We start from the raw sequence: 13,545 nt of genomic DNA on the forward strand, positions 1-13,545 counted from the left end.
AACTTGATGGTGCATATGTCTCTTAGCTGTAGGCTGGTTTTAGAACTACCCGCAGGAGAAAGTAATGTGGATAGTAAATGGAGGTGCAGGAATTTTCAATCTTAGTCCGAGGTACTGTTATTCTGATGTAAATCATCCTTAAACAAATTCTTAGAAAGAAGCATGTTCTCCTGACCCTTGAATTACTTCAATAAAGTGGCACTTGTCCTCCTATCAGCATGTTTGACGCATTTCTTTTAATTGCCATTAATCGATCGGCAAATGTATTCTGTCTGAATTTCTTGACGACCACATCAGTTATGACAAGAATTTCTGCCTCAGGTACAGCCTTCTTCTTCATTTAAGGTACTGTTCTAAACCGGTTGTTCGTTCCGTCCGACCAAGGTGAAAGTTTTTCAAATCTTGCCAATTCGAGGGCTTGTCCTTCTCTACTCTCTTAATTAACTTTTCCTTCTACCAACTTCGTTTCGAACTCTTAGCAAAGACTTAACCGCAAACTACTCTGAACTGTGTGATCCTCTGCAAAGACTTTGAACAATTAACATTGGCCCAGGCCTGTTGATTTGAATCCTCATTGCAGCAAGCCTTTTCTAGATTGCCCTGCCTACTTACTTATTGGTGTTGTTTTTATTTTTTAATTTTGTTTAACCTTGCCTTTCCCTCCCTTTTTAACTTACTACAATGCCATTTTGCTCACACTTCATTTTGAACTTAACTTGTCCACAATTCATAGGGTGTTGTGTAGTGTATTAAGATTGTGATTTTCTGCTGCTTAATGTATATTCTTTTACTTAGAAACCTTGATCAGTGTTTGTTTGAACCATAGTAGTTGCTGTCCTTTTTTTAACTATTGATACTGCTCACTTTACTCTTGAGATAAGTCTGGCTGCTCAGCCATCGCTACCACTTTACTGTGTGGTACAGGCTTGTACCAAAGGTGAATTTGTACTGTCACTTGTAGTCTTAATTGAGTGTGGTGTTTCCAAAGGGTGCTGCATATGATTCTGCCTAACACCCTTCTTTCCACTGGCTTGCAGTAAATGCCAGGTGGTTGCAGAAGGGAGTTACTGCAGGCCATTAATGCTACTGAGAAAGAGCTCAATGCAATTAAGGAGGAGCTGAGAGCTATCAGATTAATGATTCTCCAGAATAGGTTTGTCCTCAACCTCCCCACTATTGATAGAGGAGTATGCTCAAAGATTGGCTCAAGTTTCTGTACATTCACACCAGCACATAATGAGCAGAATGGGAGCTTGACAGAAGCATAACTTCCCTGAAAAACGTGCACACAAAGATGGTACATGAACATAGTGTAGTTGAAGATGAACACTGGTTCGAGGGACTGTTCTCATGGGTGCCTGCCTGGTTATGTAATACGTTTAAAATAATAATAGCAGTTCTGGTACCGGTGCTAACAGGTCTCTGTGTCTTGCAAAACAAAATTAGCACAGTGTAGGAAGTTGGGTCAAAAAGGTTGTAGAGCAGCACATGATGGCAATAATAATCTGCAATGATAACGTGGTACATGTCCATACTGAAACAGAAGAAATACCTCAGATGCACCTCATTGAAAGGCCTATAGGACCGCCTGGCACTATGTTCATGCCCCTCGTTGACACTGTCAATTACTCAGAACACTGGGTCAATTGTGAAGGAGATGGCGATTGCTGCTTTATGACGTGTGGGCTAGAAGATCACATAGAACAAAGAGGTAGCTTGAGGATGGTGTGTAAGGCCTTTAAGGCCACAGATTAATTCTGAAGATCTCACTGGACTTCCTTTGGGAGAGTTGCACACTCCATCGCCCTCAGACTGAGGTGAAGAAGAAATCATCCAAGACAGTAGCAAGATCTGTCCCTTATTGCTACCAGGGCACATCGGAATTAACCTCTACTATGGATCAGGACCTACCACTATGCACCACAATATCCTGAGCTAGCTAGGAGAGCTGATCCTGAATGGAACCATCCGATCCTCAAGTCCCACTGGAAGTGCCTGACAGCACCAAGATGACTGGACCAGGCAAAGCTCCCTGATCATTTCTCTGTACTCAATTCTTTGTATATACCTCACCTAGAACACGATGGAAGTTGCTGGTGCTGATTGCTGCGCTCCTCCACTACATCGAACATTGCTTGCACCCTCGACCAGTACCGCACTTTATCGTGTCTGAGCCAAAACTTGTCACATATCAGGACTGAAGTGACTGTGCAATGCTAGGAGCTGAACCAAATCACTAGAGCCACACGCCAACTCTAATCAATGGTTACAACCACAGCTCGGCCCAGCCTCCACGTTGATCGCACATTGATACACCCAAGAACACTACTTCGAATAACCATCGACCACCGAAGTGAACCTCTGCAGCGTCACTAATCAACCCTTCCCAGCTGCTAAAGCCCTATTCGGCCTGGCCTACTTCTAAGCATTCCTGGCGCTGGCCCCAACCTGTATCCTTGAAGCATCACCATTTTACCACACAGAGCATGCAAACTCGACTCCAGCTTGCTGCTGGGGCCTCCATGGATGCCCTCGGGCTTTGGCGCTTTACAAATGCATTAAGATAACATAACATGATACTACTTGCCCAAACTGAGCCTGACCAGCTCACATCTACGTTAGACACAGGGTCTGACTGCGTCAGCCTACCATGTTCTGAATTTAGGTACTGTTGACTTTGAACTGCTCTCTTGTTCTACTTGGACCATGGAAACTGGTTAGGTCACAGAATTGCTCCTGTTTTCTACCAAGCTATCCCTTTTCTGTGGTTAGTACCTTACCTATAACCCCTAGAACTATGCTCAGAGTGCTACTTTCACCTGTCTGTCACATCTTCTCTGTTCTTCCTTTTATGGTGGGTTTTTGTACAGTATTCTCTATTCATTATTCACGCAGATGGTGTGTTTAATTAAAGTGTATATATGTTGTATAGAACCTTGATTGGACAGTCCCTTTATCATAGACTGTGATAGAGTGTTGTTTGTGTCACTATTGGTTCACCTTTGCACCCCTCTTACAGGTATAAGCTTCCCTAAGCCCATGTTACCATAAAAGGTGAGGGAGGTATATCTCTTAACTCTCCCTGTTTTACCTTCATGTCTGCATTGTCTTTTGGTGTGTGTGTGAGAGCTCAGTGTTTGCCATTTTACCCCTACTCATCCTTGTACTTCTAGGGAGTGGAATCCAATGTGTCACAATGCTGAATAACACAATGAGAAGTGCAATACATTAATTTCCTCAATTATTTGCACAAGGGCAAATGTTTCATAATCTGTGGCGACTGGTTTATAGTGATAATACCGAATAAAAAAATCTCGAAAACAAAAATCTCGAACACAAAAGGCCGAAAAAAAAATATCGAACCCCCCTTTTTTTCTATTTTTTTTTTATTTTAACCCTTTTTTTTACTTACCTGACCCCAAAAACACATATAAATAAATAAATAAATAATTCGATATTTTTTTTTCGAGATTTTGTTTTCGAGATTTTTGTCATTCGGTATTATGTTTTCGGCCTTTTGACTGACCACCGTGGCGACTAGTAGACTCAGAATGTAATGAGCCATTGGCTAGAGTTTACATGGTAATTAAGAACCCAGTGGAGACAGATTATTTTCATCACTTTACCTCTTTGTCCCTTTGCCAGTTTTAAAAACAAATAGCTTGTAGATCTACTTTCAATCTTAGGCCCAGATTATTGCAACCTTGACCTTATGCGAGAAAAAACAGAGCAAATTAATTCCACACCATTTGTGTTACTTGTATAATAGAGAATAGAGCAAACAGGTTTCGTCCCAATCTATATTAACAAAAATGTTTTCTTGGGCAAAAATGAAGCAGACTATATGTGTACTCTGTTTCCTCCATAATTTAAAAACAGAGTGAAAGAAAACAGTCTAATTCAGTCTGTTTAGATACTATGGATTGGAGAAAACACGTTCTGTATTACCCATGTAGCAAAACTGGCACTAAATGCATTTGCTAAATGTTTACCAGTGCTGCAAATGTTTCATAAACTAATCCTTTGAATTGATACCTCTGCATTTTCCCCCTCCTGAATCTTTAGTTTACTGTACTCGGTCTGACCCAGGTTTTCCATCTGAACAAAAGGTGGATTTTGCGAGTCATGGTTCCTGGAGTTTTGTGCTTTCCCAACTGGACGCGCATGGTAATACAGCTGTCCTCAATGTCCTGGGGTTGGCATCACCAGCCCCATATAACAATGACAATGAGGTTGCTTTGCCACTGCTGTAAGGTTAAGGTCCAGGAAGGATAAATAAAAAAAGGGTGTAATGTGTTTGGGGGAATGTATGTTATGGGATACGAGTGGTAAAGACCAGTAACACCCTCCAACGCCAGCTCCATGCAGCAGACACATTCTGTGAGATAAACCATCTACTGCTGCACATAACTGATCAGCTGTGAAGAGCTATGTGGAAAGAGATGAAAAACAACAATATTGTGGCAATAAGCCCCAAGACTACTGGCCATTACCGCCTAAGGTAATGCCCCTGCGGCCCATAGTTACAGGCCCGAGTGTAGCAAGGGCCTTAACGAAGGCCCCAGGGCATTACTGTAGACGGTAATGGCCCACAGTCTCGGGGCTTATTGCCATTAGCACCCTGGCCCGTTAGACCAGAGTACTAAGTAAAAAGAAGTTTACAAAAATGGCCGCCGTGGATAGAAAACGTAGTCCATTTTCGCTTTCTGTGGCAGCCATAGTAAACAAAGAAAATGGCCACCATGGAAGGGGAGAAGGGACTACATGTAGTCTGTTCTCCCTTTCCATGGCGGCCATTGAAGTAAGTTGAAAAAAAAGTAAACAAAACAAAAAAAATGCCCACCATGGAACAGGAAGAAGGGACTACATGTAGTCCCTTCTCCCTTTCCATGACAGCCTGTCGCAGATCAGGAGCGGACGCGCTGAGGGCTGTAGTGTTCCCAGCACGTCTGCTCTTGAAATGGAAAAAAAAAGAAGGTAAGTGGGGGTAGAAGGGCGGGAAAGAAATGCATGGGGCAGGGTTATGAGGGAGAAGACTTACCTGATTCCCGAGTGTAAGGAGGCTCAGGGCAGCAGGATTACCAAGTGGTAATGCCTACATTCTGAGCCTCCCCATTGGCTGGGAGGCCGCCACCCCCCCTCGCTGGGTACTAATTCTGAGTAAGGTAAAAAAAAAAAAAACATATTTATTTATTGTTTGCTTATTTTGTAAATTAGTTATGTAATGTTGATTTATATGGTGTCAACTGTCAAGCGTGTTGTTGTGCTGTGCCACAAGGGGAAAGAATCAGGGAAGATACAATACAAAGGGAAGATGCTTCATGAAGATCATTTTGAGCTTGGTATGCATTGAGATCAGCTAAGTGTAAGAAGAAGATCATCAGAAAAGAGCAACTGTTGTGTGCCTAGACATTGAAAGGCAGGAGTTATCGAGGATGCCTAGACTGAGTAGGATGTGCCTTTGAACACCCAAGCACCCCCATGTGCAATCCGACCTGCACTTACTGTTGTGGACCGTGTTCCACATAAAGATGGGTGCCGCTGAGATGCATCACCTTGCCTGCTTCTGTCTGTTCAAAGAGAAGCACCAAGCAGTACTCTGCAACTCGATTGGGTAAGCCTGACCTCAAATGGGCATTGCAAAAACAAAGAGGTGATGGCTGGAAGGTTTAGACTGAATCTTAACCACTGGCATTGCTCGGGGCAACCCTCCAGACCATCGTTCTTCGCCTGCCAAGCCATTACAGAAGGGGAAAGACCATATGCAAATCAGGCTTGGCCCCACCCCAAAAGGGGAAGTCCACCCCGAACTGCTAGGTCACATCCCTTCTGCACGAGACCGCAAGCATCCCCAAACATGTTACACCCTTGTTGGGGCTCATCAGTGAGGAGTAGCTTGGGTCTCTAGGCCCAGCAGGCACGGGACCCACATCTGGGCATACCCGTCCCACTCGGGGTGACAAAGCAAAAACAAAGAGGTGATGGCTGGAAGGTTTAGACTGAATCTTAACCACTGGCATTGCTCGGGGCAACCCTCCAGACCATCGTTCTTCGCCTGCCAAGCCATTACAGAAGGGGAAAGACCATATGCAAATCAGGCTTGGCCCCACCCCAAAAGGGGAAGTCCAGCCCGAACTGCTAGGTCACATCCCTTCTGCACGAGACCGCAAGCATCCCCAAACATGTTTCACCCTTTTTGGGGCTCATCAGTGAGGAGTAGCTTGGGTCTCTAGGCCCAGCAGGCACGGGACCCACGTCTGGGCATACCCGTCCCACTCGGGGTGACAAAGCAAAAACAAAGAGGTGATGGCTGGAAGGTTTAGACTGAATCTTAACCACTGGCATTGCTCGGGGCAACCCTCCAGACCATCGTTCTTCGCCTGCCAAGCCATTACAGAAGGGGAAAGACCATATGCAAATCAGGCTTGGCCCCACCCCAAAAGGGGAAGTCCAGACCGAACTGCTAGGTCACATCCCTTCTGCACGAGACCGCAAGCATCCCCAAACATGTTTCACCCTTGTTGGGGCTCATCAGTGAGAAGTAGCTTGGGTCTCTAGGCCCAACAGGCACGGGACCCACGTCTGGGCATACCCGTCCCACTCGGGGTGACAAAGCAAAAACAAAGAGGTGATGGCTGGAAGGTTTAGACTGAATCTTAACCACTGGCATTGCTCGGGGCAACCCTCCAGACCATCGTTCTTCGCCTGCCAAGCCATTACAGAAGGGGAAAAACCATATGCAAATCAGGCTTGGCCCCACCCCAAAAGGGGAAGTCCAGCCCGAACTGCTAGGTCACATCCCTTCTGCACGAGACCGCAAGCATCCCCAAACATGTTTCACCCTTGTTGGGGCTCATCAGTGAGGAGTAGCTTGGGTCTCTAGGCCCAGCAGGCACGGGACCCACGTCTGGGCATACCCGTCCCACTCGGGGTGACAAAGCAAAAACAAAGAGGTGATGGCTGGAAGGTTTAGACTGAATCTTAACCACTGGCATTGCTCGGGGCAACCCTCCAGACCATCGTTCTTCGCCTGCCAAGCCATTACAGAAGGGGAAAGACCATATGCAAATCAGGCTTGGCCCCACCCCAAAAGGGGAAGTCCAGCCCGAACTGCTAGGTCACATCCCTTCTGCACGAGACCGCAAGCATCCCCAAACATGTTTCACCCTTGTTGGGGCTCATCAGTGAGGAGTAGCTTGGGTCTCTAGGCCCAGCAGGCACGGGACCCACGTCTGGGCATACCCGTCCCACTCGGGGTGACAAAGCAAAAACAAAGAGGTGATGGCTGGAAGGTTTAGACTGAATCTTAACCACTGGCATTGCTCGGGGCAACCCTCCAGACCATCGTTCTTCGCCTGCCAAGCCATTACAGAAGGGGAAAGACCATATGCAAATCAGGCTTGGCCCCACCCCAAAAGGGGAAGTCCAGCCCGAACTGCTAGGTCACATCAAATGGGCATTGAGCATCAAGCCAGGAGGTGCAGCTGGGTCCGGCTCAATGGCCCTGGCCAAAAGGCTGCAGCCCCTGTCTTTCTCTGTGTACCATGGATGCCGTCCGCCGACATCGCTCCGCACCAACCACTGGTATATGTCTCCAGCCCTACACCTGCGATGAGGAATCATCCGCCAATATTACATGCCAACATGTGACCTAGCCCAGGTAAGAGGCACTTCAGCTCCCGGTACTCAGAATCTGCAAGGCCCACTTGCACTTCCAAGACATCCGATGATTGCCACTTCTTCAAACTCCTCCTTGCCTCACCCACCTCTTATGCTTTTGTTAAGACGAGGCTAAGACTATGCTCGCTGATGCTCAATGATTCCTCTGTCCCCACCCTCCCGATCCTTCAACTTTCCGACCTGCCTTACTGTACACTGATGCACCGGCCCTTGTCGTAGTGCGTCCGTACACATTTTACATGCACTTTGATCAGTCCGTCGTTTAATATGACTTTGCCTGTGTGCAAAATCTCCAGCTGACACCTGTGGCGCACACCAGCAAGGGCACATGCAATGTCAGACTTCACTGCAAGCACAACCGCACAGTGGACCCAGCATCCGCCACCTTACACGTAGCGCCCTAACTCACTCGTCGAACAACATAGCTGGAATGCCATTCCGTCCATCCCCCTATTTCTCCAATGAGTCTCATGCATCAATTTCCTCTCTAACTGGCCGATAAGCCCTACTTAGACAATCTATTCCGTCTCGTCTTGCACTTGCACATTACCTGCATGCAACTACTGATTTGGACCCTCTACTGAGCCGTGTGTTTCATTTGTATTACCCAACTGTAAATCACACTGATCTTTAAGTATTTATTTGTCTGCATGCTTGTTGTAGCCTCCACACCATGAGGCGAGGTTTTGCCAGTATTTGTACTAACACTTATTTTGTCCTTCCTGCTGGTTGTTAATCGACAGTAACCCTGCGCTGTATTTGACCTACTCATACTTCTTACCTATTCGATCATGAATATTTCAGCAACCTCTTATGCCATGAGCTGAGGCAGCGGTACACTTATCTTGTCCTTCCTGCTGGTTGTTAATTGACAGTTACCCTGTGTTCTATTTGACCTACTCATCATGCATATTTACGTAGCCCCTTGCACCATGAGATGAGGCAGCCTAATATTGTATCTTACCTATTTGGCCATGCATATCTTTGTAGCCCCTTGCACCATGAGGCGAGGCCGACTAATATTGTATCTTACCTATTTGACCATGCATATTTGTGTAGCCCTTTGCACCATGAGGTAAGGCAGCCTAATATTGTAGCTTACCTATTCGACCATGCATATTTGTGCAGCCCCTTGCACCATGAGGTGAGGCAGCCTAATATTGTACCTCATCTATTCAACCATGCATTTTGTGCAGCACCTTGCACCATGAGGTGGAGCAGCAGTGCACTGGATGTAGCCCATGTTGTAAAGGAGCTAGTGCCTTCCTTAATTTCCAAGCGCTTTAGAATTAGGCAAGACTTCTGTTAATTGTTTTGGTCAAGACTTCTGTTACTATTTCTAGGCACCACAAAAGACCAAGGGGATGCGTGCATTAATAGAAGGCAGTTATTTAAATATAAAGTGCAAATAACCATTAGCTGAATGAATTTGTAAATGTTAGAACTTATGCAGTGCTTAGCACAGTATGAGTCAAAAATACTCCCGCTCCGTTCCTGGAAAGAATGCAGTCTGTGCTCAAAATAGACTACAGGCATCACTGTGTTGCTCTGCTAGTTTTGGCAGAGCACACAAAGTGGCTGAGCAGCTGTTTCCTGTCCATCAATAGCCCATGCAGACTAAGAATAAGGGAGTGTACATGCTCATGCACACAATGCAACATTATGTGAAAATAAGCTTTTAAGGGGAATTACTAGACCAGATAAAATATGAGTATATTGAGTGAAGTGTGGAGAGTATGCCGGGAAAATGTGTTTATATATAAATTTTCATAATATAGCAAAATGATGAAAAATGAAGCTACAATGTATTCTTGCATAGCTAGCTATATGCCAAGTAATATGTCCCAAACTCAAACCAAGCCATGCAGGAAGGAAGACTGCAGAATCCCTTGTAAGGGAAGGAGGACAGTTTTGGATGAGCCATGGCAGTATCCAGTAACCAAGTCAAGAGTATTTAAGCTACCTGCCTGGCACCAGTCTGCAGGAGCCAGCCATGGAAGAGGGACAGAATGCTGGCCGGGAGCAGAGTTCTTTTACCCCATCCTCATTTCTGTACAGATTAAAATTGTTATCCTAGCAAGATAAAGACTCTTGGCCTTAATTCCCTAGAGGGGTGAACTGTAATCTGATGTGAGCATGATTAGGGGTACCCGTATACTTAAGTGGTACCTCTGTAAGTTGGGATACCTTTCAGTGGTGACCCCGACGTGATCTCAGTTTCACCCTCGTACTTTGCAAATCCCTAGGCCAGTCACAAGGAAAAGAGCCACGCCCATCTATAGTGATCAGTCTCCTAAATCAAACATCCTATGTATATTGAGCGACTTTAGTAGGATCCATTTTAAAAGAATTCCTCTCTGCTCACTGAAGCAAGGCGTGGCTCCAGAAAGACAGCCCAGCTTTGTAACAGACGAAATTCGAGTGAACAATGTGCATGTGAGTATACTCTTGAAAGTGATAATAACATGGGAACATGTATGTATGATATGGTGATGTTAATGATACTATGGTGATGTATTATGGAATAGGGCTTGTTGGTGATGTTTTATGGAATAGGACTTTTAATGATGTATTATGGAATATGTTTTCAGTGATAAGGAATAGATTGGATAGGAGGTGGGTTATGTATTGAAATTGGCATGTATTTCTGTTTTCTACTTTTTATAATGGAAATGGAACATCAGCGTATAAAACACTGAGATGAAAGGGAGCTCCAGTTTATAAGGACTGGGAGGTAAGGGACCCTCAGCCATAACAGGTTGAGAAGGTAGTACCACACATTTTTCTTTTATGACAATAAAAGGAATAGGTGGTATTACAAAGAATATAAGAAAAAACAGTAGTGGCTCGGTATAAGGAATGGGCCTGAATTTTAGTCAATTATTTTTTCATATTTTCTCTTGCTGTCTTTTGTGGTAAAATAGAAATGAATGTGGATGAGTCACGGTGTGTTTGTGTGTATGTTTGAAATCAAAGTGGAAATAGTGTAAACGGAGTTGGGGAAAAGTGGATTGATCTGTATTTTTGTGTAAAAAATTGCTGCGTGTGCAGCATAGCAGTAGGGGCTAAGTGAAGTATTGGGGACGCGCGCAACATTATGGAGGAAGAATATCAAATAAAAGACATGCATAGGGTCCTGCCACTGTATTGTAACATAATAAATAAACAATGTATAGTAGAAACAAAAGAAGGGGGGGATGTCCTGCTCCTGGCCAGAGCAGGGCTCCCGTAATGATCATGTACCATTTATTCTCTGATCTGTTCTTTAGATCTGTCATCATCTACCTAGACAACATTCTGACTTTCTCATGGTCTATGGAGCTCCACCAACAACACCTTTTTGAAGTTCTGGAGAGGCTAGGTAAGAACCGATTACTTGTCAAACAGGAGAAATGCCTCTTTGAAGTTACATTGGTCTCTTATCTGGGATTCATTCTGTCAGATAAAGGTGTAGCCATGGACCTCACAAGGTGACAGCAATACTTCGATGGCCAGCGTCCACTTCGGTCAAATAGGTCCAATGGTTTCTAGGGCTGGCAAATTTTTACCAGAGAGTCATCTCAGATTGTTCCTCAACGGTGCTTCCCAAGACATCTTTACTTAAGAAAGGTACTCTGTTTGCTTGGAGTTCGACTGCAGATGAGGCCTTTTGTCTTCTCAAGGATAGAATTTGTACCACTCCCATCCTGAAACAACCAGACGAATCACTTCCCTTCATCATGGAAACCGATGCTTCCGCAGTTGGCCTCAGGGCTGTTCTCAAACAGGAGATTGAAGGAAAGAAACACCCCATTGCTTACCTGTCAACGACCTTTAGTCCAAGTGAGCTTAACTATTCAGTCATCAAAAAATAACTAATTTCTATGAAGCAGGCTTGCATTGAGTGGCAACACTTGCATCAGGGAGCCACCAGTCCTTTTACCTTCCGGACCGACCATAAAAACCTATGGGTTTTGCTATAGATGTACTGTGTCAATGCAAGACAAGCAAGGTGTGCCTATTTCTTTGCCCAGTTTGATTTTCTGATCACCTAATTATCTGGGTCAGAAAATTTAGTTGGTGATGGATTAGCACAGAATTCCATACAGAATCCTCTTCCTGCTGGAAAGACCTCTCTTTCCCAGAAATAAGTTCCTGTGTTCAGTATCCATATTTCTACAAGAGGTCAAATATGATTGTGCCAAGATGGATCCCAACTGGAGTAGTACAGAATTCACCCTAAGAGATGGAATCATTTTTTGCAATAAGTTTTTGGTTATACTTGATGCCACACTCGACCTTACCCATAACTCTTTTTGGTGGCCTACCATGTGTAAGGATGTCAGATCCTATGTTCAGTCATGCTCTATTTGCTCACAAAGCAAATTCAAAACCAACAGACCCATAAGTTTACTCGAATAAAGGTCAACTCCCACTAATTCCTGCAGTCATATTTCTACAAATTTTTGTTGTGGACCTTCCCCTCTCTAAGGGATGCACCTCCATCATGGTGGTTGTAGACTAGTTTAGTAAGATTGCTCACATTAAACCACTTCAGGAAGTGCCTATGGCCTCAGAGACAGCTGCCGTTTTCTTTCCTGATGTATTTCATCTACACGGCATTCCGGAATATGTAACCTCTGACATAGGAACCCAGTTTACTTTCATTTTCTCGAAGAAGCTTTGATAATTACTAGGTATCGGATGGGCTCTTTCATCAGGATACCACCACCAGTCTAATGGCCAGAATGAAAGACTGACAAGCACGATGGAACAGTATCTCTGCTGTTTTATCAACCCAAGAGAAGACAACTCGGTAGGCTTTTTATCCATGGCAGAATTCGTCTATAACAATACGATACATACTGCTACTGTCATGAGCCTGTTCTACTGTTCTTACAGTCTCCATCCACAGACTATTCCCAGTTCTGTACTACCAAACACTACCATTCCAACCCTCGATTGCCTCCTGCAAGACATCCATCAAATTCACAAGGATGCCTATTAACATCTGAAAGAAAAAAGAGGAGTCTTCAAGAAACAGGCGGCTACCCATCAGAGCCCCTCCTGATTGGGATGTAGGGTCCAAACTCTTGCTTTCCACTAAATACCTTCCAAGATGGGTATGACCCTCCAAACCTTCTCCAAGATTATTCGGTCCTTTTGAAGTTCTCACCAAAATTAATCCAATTGAAGTTACCTAAATCTGTGCATAGAGTCCATCCAGTGTTTCATTCTTTGCTCCCTTAACTCTAGATCCATTTTCTTGCTAGAATGAAAGATCGATACACCTCGATAAAAGGACCTGAAGAATATGCAGTGTCTCACATCTGCGATTCCCGATACACAGTGCACTGGAAAGGATATCCTCAATCGGAAAATTACTGGGAACTTGTTTCACACATCAAGGCACCATTGTTGAGAAGATTCCATAACCTGCACCCCAGTAAACCTGGTACCATCGGACATAATAGAGGGCTTACTGTCCTCGGCCTCCCCTCCTTGAGCCTGTGGAGGCTTAAGGCGCGATTAACGTGCCACCACGTTCCTGTTGAAATGTCTTTGCCGGTCTAGTTAATTTCCAACATGGTGGCTGCTACTTTCTATACATTCATCCCACAACACTCGCTCTGTGCGTTGCAACCTGGCGCTCACTCTTTTGGGTATGACGCTGTTTTCCCTGCTCGCTTTTCAATCATTCTCTCTCTCTCCCTTCCCCAGCATCCTCACCTCTCGATCTTGCCATGCTCCTCTGCTACCTGTCTCCTGCTCCCTGCCTGACTACCTCCTATTCACTGTAATCTGGTCCCTGGTCCCTGCCTCACTACTTACATTTCTTCTGGCTTCCCTTACTGGCTGTGTTTCTCTCTTTGCCTCCTCACTTGA

The sequence above is a fragment of the Ambystoma mexicanum genome, chromosome 6q (genome assembly GCF_040938575.1).
Source record: "Ambystoma mexicanum isolate Mex_15411 chromosome 6q, UKY_AmexF1_1, whole genome shotgun sequence".
In the NCBI taxonomy this organism is placed as follows: domain Eukaryota; kingdom Metazoa; phylum Chordata; class Amphibia; order Caudata; family Ambystomatidae; genus Ambystoma; species Ambystoma mexicanum.